Source organism: Trichechus manatus, unplaced genomic scaffold (genome assembly GCF_000243295.1).
Source record: "Trichechus manatus latirostris isolate Lorelei unplaced genomic scaffold, TriManLat1.0 scaffold00036, whole genome shotgun sequence".
NCBI lineage: Eukaryota > Metazoa > Chordata > Mammalia > Sirenia > Trichechidae > Trichechus > Trichechus manatus.
The window spans coordinates 5,085,810-5,091,709 of NW_004443972.1; positions in this window are offsets into that span (position 1 = coordinate 5,085,810).

Below are 5,900 nucleotides of genomic sequence, written 5' to 3' on the forward strand. Positions count from 1 at the left end.
CCAGCCACTCCTTGGAAACCTTATAAGGCAGTTCTACTCTGTCCTATAGGGTCACTATGAGTCGGAATCCACTTGACAGCAAGAGTTTGGGTTTTTTCTAGATGGCACAAATAGTTTGTGATCCACTGCTTACCTAAAGGTTGATGGTCTGAACCGACCCTGCGGTATCACAGAAGAGAAGGCCTGGCAGTCTGCTTCTGTTACGTTTATAGCCAAGAAAACCCTATGGAGCAGTTCTACTCTGTAACATATGGGGTCACCATGACTCAAAATTTACTCGACAGCAGGTAACAACATTTTACCTTTAAAAGAACTGTTTGTACATGTTATAAGTGCATATTCATTGGCTATCTCTGTAAGGAATTTCAAGAAAATAGGAACAGTGGTTGTATAAACTTGTTACACAAAGTTTGATTCCCAGCCTTGCAAGCATCACCTAGGAAGGAAGGAGCCTGTTAGACATGCAGAATCTCAGGGCTCCACTCCAGTTCCCTGGAACCAGGATCTGCATTTTAACAAGATGCAGAGTTTGAGAAGCACTGGCAGGGTAATGGGGCCTGAGAGACAGGGGTTCAGCTAAAGGACAGAGGTTTCTTAAGGAGGGACCTCGGCGTATTGACTGAACTTTCCTTTCTTTCCACTCCTCAGTTCTTTCCCTTCTAACTCGCCAGGTTTCATGTTACACAACTGCTCCACAGCCCTTCTCCCACTTACTTTCAAAATATTTCTATCACGCCACCTACTTATGATCTTCTCTTTTCCATTTCAGCTGATTTTTTCCCATTTACAGGTAAATCTTAAATAATCCAAATCCCTCCTTGGTTCCTGGGATCCCCATACCCAACCGTTGATAACTCTGATCTGCATAGCTTTCAGGAGCTTCAGATGGGGCTTGAGCACAGAGAACAGATATTGCCTACTTAGCATCCCTGTATTTTCCTCAGCAACTGGGGAGAAAGGGCCTGGGCTATCAAGGCCAGGTAGGATTTTGTTTTGTTTTGCTTTTTGTGTTTGAGGCAGAATTTTTAAAAAAAAAATATTTGAAGGTTTCATTTAATGAAGGGATTTATCACTTGATGCTCACAGCAGAATTCGAAAATGTTTAAGTTTGGGAGTTTTTGAAAATAGCATAATCGGTTCTAGAGGTCAGTAGAAAATGAATTGGTCTTATTAGAGGGCAAATTAGCCAATAGGGAATCACCTAGTTTAGAGAAAAGCTGTAACCAAAACAGGAAGTGAGGAAGAAATACAGAAAAATGGCCTTGGAAAAAATCCAGCATTTTCATGTTGTTGTTAAGCTATGACTCTTGTAATACTTCCAAGGAATAAATAAGCCCGAATCCTGCACAACTCAACACGACCTTAGAATATGTCTTCTAATAACCGTAAGGCCATGCAAACTACTCAGCAGCTAAATGGATTCTTTTGAGCTGCTCCGTGGCCTAGAAAAATGAGTTCCATTTCATAGACAGTCTTCCCTGCTACGGAGCTCTAACTTTGATGCTCAGACACACTCTGCAATGCATTGCTTTCAGTGTCCAAATAACCACCCGCAAGATCAAAGACCTTCCTCTCTCTACTTTCTCAAGCATTTTCTAAGCACTTAAGGCCTACAGTCTAATCAAATCACATCTGTCTAGCATAGTTCAATGCCACAAACATAACTCTGCAACCCACTTCTTACTGTAGGCAAAGAAGGGCAGATGGGACTCTTTGCGAATGTCAATTTTAAATATTATTCGTCTGAACCTTTTCACTCCCACAACCACAAAAAGCCAGGTCAAAGCCTAGATTTAGGCATAGTATTGCTCAACATAAATTTGTTTATATTATTAGATAAGAAGATTATTTTAATATTGTAACTCAACTGATTCTGAGGGCAGCTTACAACAGCAGAGATCCTGGTGCATGATAATAACTTATTGTTGGACTAGAAATCCTTGGTAGTTTTAACAAGTTTCTCAATGTACTAATTTGTGAGTTATTTCTAGAGCATGGAGAATCCCAGGATTGTGATATGCCTGTATGGTATATGTAAAGCCTTCTAATTGTCTAGATCTGTGGTTTACAAACTTTATTTTTTAGTAGTAGATCGTTTTTCAAACGTAATTTTAACTAAAACCTTAAGATTTTGGATAGAAAATTGGAATTGCTATAGTGAATGCAAAGGGGTCTAAATCTCTACCTGTTAAGACTTCCTCTGACTTCATGATATACTTTGAGGCATAATTATGCACTCCAGAGGCTCCATGGAGTGTAATTTGAAAACCACTGGTCTAGATGAAAACTAACTTTGATTGGGTGTTCCACAATTTCCGTATTTTTTTTTTTTTTATTATTTTAACTTTCCTGCTAGATTCTGATCCCCTTGAATCCACAGGTCATATATCCTTTGTAACAGTTGGTTATTTTCTTAGTTTAGAAGACCCATACCTTTCAGCACAAAATTTTTAATTTGATCATTTGGGCTAAAATCTTTCTAAAGTATATTATATACCTAATGTCCTTAACAGGAGTCCCTGGGAGGCACAAACGTTAAATGCTCGACTACAAGCCTAAAGATTGGTGGCAGTTCAAACCCACCCAGAGGTGCCTTGGAAGACAGGCCTGGTGATCTGTTTCTGAAAGGTCACAGCCTGAAAACCCACTGGAGCGGTTCTGTTCTACACACATGAGGTTGCCATGAGTCAGACTCTACTCAACCACAACTAACAACAGCAACAACAATAACTGGTATACTAGATAGTTTTTTTTTTTACTTTAGAATCATCACTTTGGAAACTATAATACACGCCATAATACTGGATAGTTAATACAATACAGTGGAGAGATCACGAACTTTGGAGTTCAGGGAATATAACCCATTCAACAATTGTGTGACTTTGGGCAAATTACTTGACCTATCTCAGTCACTTTAAAAAAAAATCAAAATGATACCTAATTTTGGTATAAAAATTGCCTAGGATAATGCCTGCCACATAGTACAAAATAATATGCGTTTATGTGGGGAAGTTGATAAAGACTACTAGCTGTCTATCCAAATTCATCTAGGGACTGAACTTCCAGCTCCTCTTGCAATTCCTGTGGTCATGAGACAAAGCTCTTACCAAAGGCAAGTGAGTAGTGTCCTGTATGGAACGTTTGCCTCACTTGCTTAAGAGAACATATCTGGCCCTAGATTTCTACTCTTTCCACTCCCCCGCCCCCAACATGCCGGATGGAATGACAATGACCAGAAGGATCCAAGAAGCCAAGTGTTGAAAGTAGTAGAGCCACTCAAGTGGTAGAGCCACTCTCAGCCTTTATTCAGAATAACTATGTGGAGCAGTCACTCTATGACATGGAGTATTCTGTCTATAACCTTGTGTGAGAGAGAAATGAATTTTTATCATGTTTGAGATATTCTGCCCCCTCCTCTGTTCTTTTTATCTTTCTTTTTTTCTTGTTAGCTATTGCAAACCAAAATCAAACCAAACCTGTTGCTGTTGAGTTGATTCCAACTCACAACGACCCTATAGAACAGAGTAGAACTGCCGTCTAAGGTTTCCAAGGAGTGGCTGGTAAATTCGAACTGGTGACCTTTTGGTTAGTAGCCATAGCTCTTAACCACTGTGTCACCAGGGTTCCGTTAGCGACAGAAGAGGGGGCCTATACCTTTGCCATCTAGTCGGTTCAGACTCATAGCGACCCTATAGGACAGAGTGCCTGGTGGATTCAAACTGCTGACCTTTTGGGTAGCAGCCAAACTCTTAACCACTAAGCCACCAGGGTTTCCAGGCTGAGCAACTGCAAGTAGTTTATCAAAATGAAAACCAAAAACTTCACGATTTTTGCCCTCCTCCATGAGTCTATTCACATGCTTATTCCTCAGTCATCCTTGCCTCCCATCTTTTAATCTTACTTACTTCAGATCCCTGACTAATCAGCCAAGCCATTTGTCACTGCTCAGGAGTCTATGAGTATCAGTACCTTAGGCCATTTCCCGCCCCATACAAGGGAAACAGTCAAGTACATGGTTCACAGATTTGCCAAATCAGAGGATTTTCCTTCTTCACTGTCTCAGGGACTTCCCTGAGTGGGTCTACAGTGCAGATGTGATCCATGTCTAGCTAGCACCAACACAAAAAGCTGACCCATCTCTATTACAGGCCCAAGTGTTTTCCTCATCAGTTGGTTGGATGCTGTGAACATCTACGAGGCCAGAGATTTATGGTAAGGTAGAGGCATCAATATAACAGAGGGAGGTGACATAGGAGAAGGATCACCTGTTCTTCAACTTATTTGTGCCCTCCAGACCCTGCTAGGACCCCAGTCGCATGTAATATTTCTATCATACACTGGATTGTTGCTGCACTTGCCTGACCTTATGACTCTAGAGATCTATTGGGAACATATAGGACAGCTCAGGTTACAAGGTACTTGATGTCCCATGATCAGAAGCCTGGTCTCTCCTAGTCCAGAAGATTCTTTTCCATCAGTGGGTCATTGTCTGCCAAGAAGGCCCAATCTTATTCCAGACTGCTTGGTATCTCTGCCATGACTCTTTTATTTGGGCTTGAATTCAACCACTATGGATACCTCTAGCACCATCAGATGTGCTGAACTCATGTAGGCTGGGTGGCAGGGCCACTTGCACTGCAGCTAGAGTGCAATGCAGAATCCCATGATGAGAGTCTGCTTTCTAGGGTCATTTCTAGGTGCCAACTGTCTTAGCCTAGGTTTCTTGGAAAAGCAGAGCCTGAGATAAGGGCTTGCACGCAAGTCCCTGATTTTGGGAAGGAATCCCAAAGAACAGAGGCTGAAGCCTGGAAAAATGACAGTGGAAACTAGGGAAAGTCAACTCATTTGTCATTCAAAAGCTGCTCACCACAGTCGCCAAGTGGGCTGGATCTCAGCTAGGACCCTCTGAGGATGTACTTCAGCACTGTCTGCCCAAGGGATGCAAGAGAGGTACATTTATCTGCTAGCTTCTGCCCCCATGGGTCAAAGGTGGCCTCCAGGATTGTTAAACCTAAGTTTGCTTATACACTGGAATGGCTAAGTGGATTTGTTTTTGTGTCCCAGGTGGTAACAGCAGAGAAGCCTTGGGGCAGAAAGGGAGAACCATGTAGTTCAACCCAGCTCAGCGGCTTTCAGATTACAACTGCCTACAGCTGGTCAGGGCACCCACTGGTAGAGTGAAACAACAAGCACTAGATGTACCTGATATAGCTACGTTATTTTCCCTAAAAGTATGGCCCCAGCAGGCTATGCTTCTTTAGTATTGATAACAAAGTAATTACTATTGCTCTTATAATTTTTCTAACTATTGCTTTTGTGCAATCAGCTATCATTTCTCACTGCTATTCTTGTGCTTTTTTATAGCACTATTTCTTCTGTTTCTCTTCCACTATTAGTGTGAAAGCCTATTGCCTACTTGGTTAGGCTTATGCAAAAATTAAGAGTAAATAAGCCCTGAGTGAAGCCTAAAGTGATCTTAAAAATGCACATGACGTTATGACTTTTGATATGTCTATTTAAGCCTTGGAAACCTCATGGGGCAATTCTACTCTGTCCTACAGGGTCGCTGTGAGTCGGAAACAACTTGATGGCGATGGGTTATTTAGCCTACAGGAGTCCATGGGTGACACAAATAGTTAAGTGCTCAGCTACTAACCAAAAGCTTTGTGGTTCAAGTCCACCCATAGATGCCTTAGAAGAAAGGTATGGGAATCTATTTCAGAAAGATCAGTTTGAAAATCCTGTGGAGCACAGTTCTACTCTGAAACACATGGGGTTAGTGGGTTGTCATGAGTTGGAATCGACTCAACTGCAGCTGATTTGGCTTAGTTTTGGTTACTTAGCCTAAATTTATTTCCTCTTAATTTATCTCTCCTGTTTATGTTTTCACTGAGTAAAAT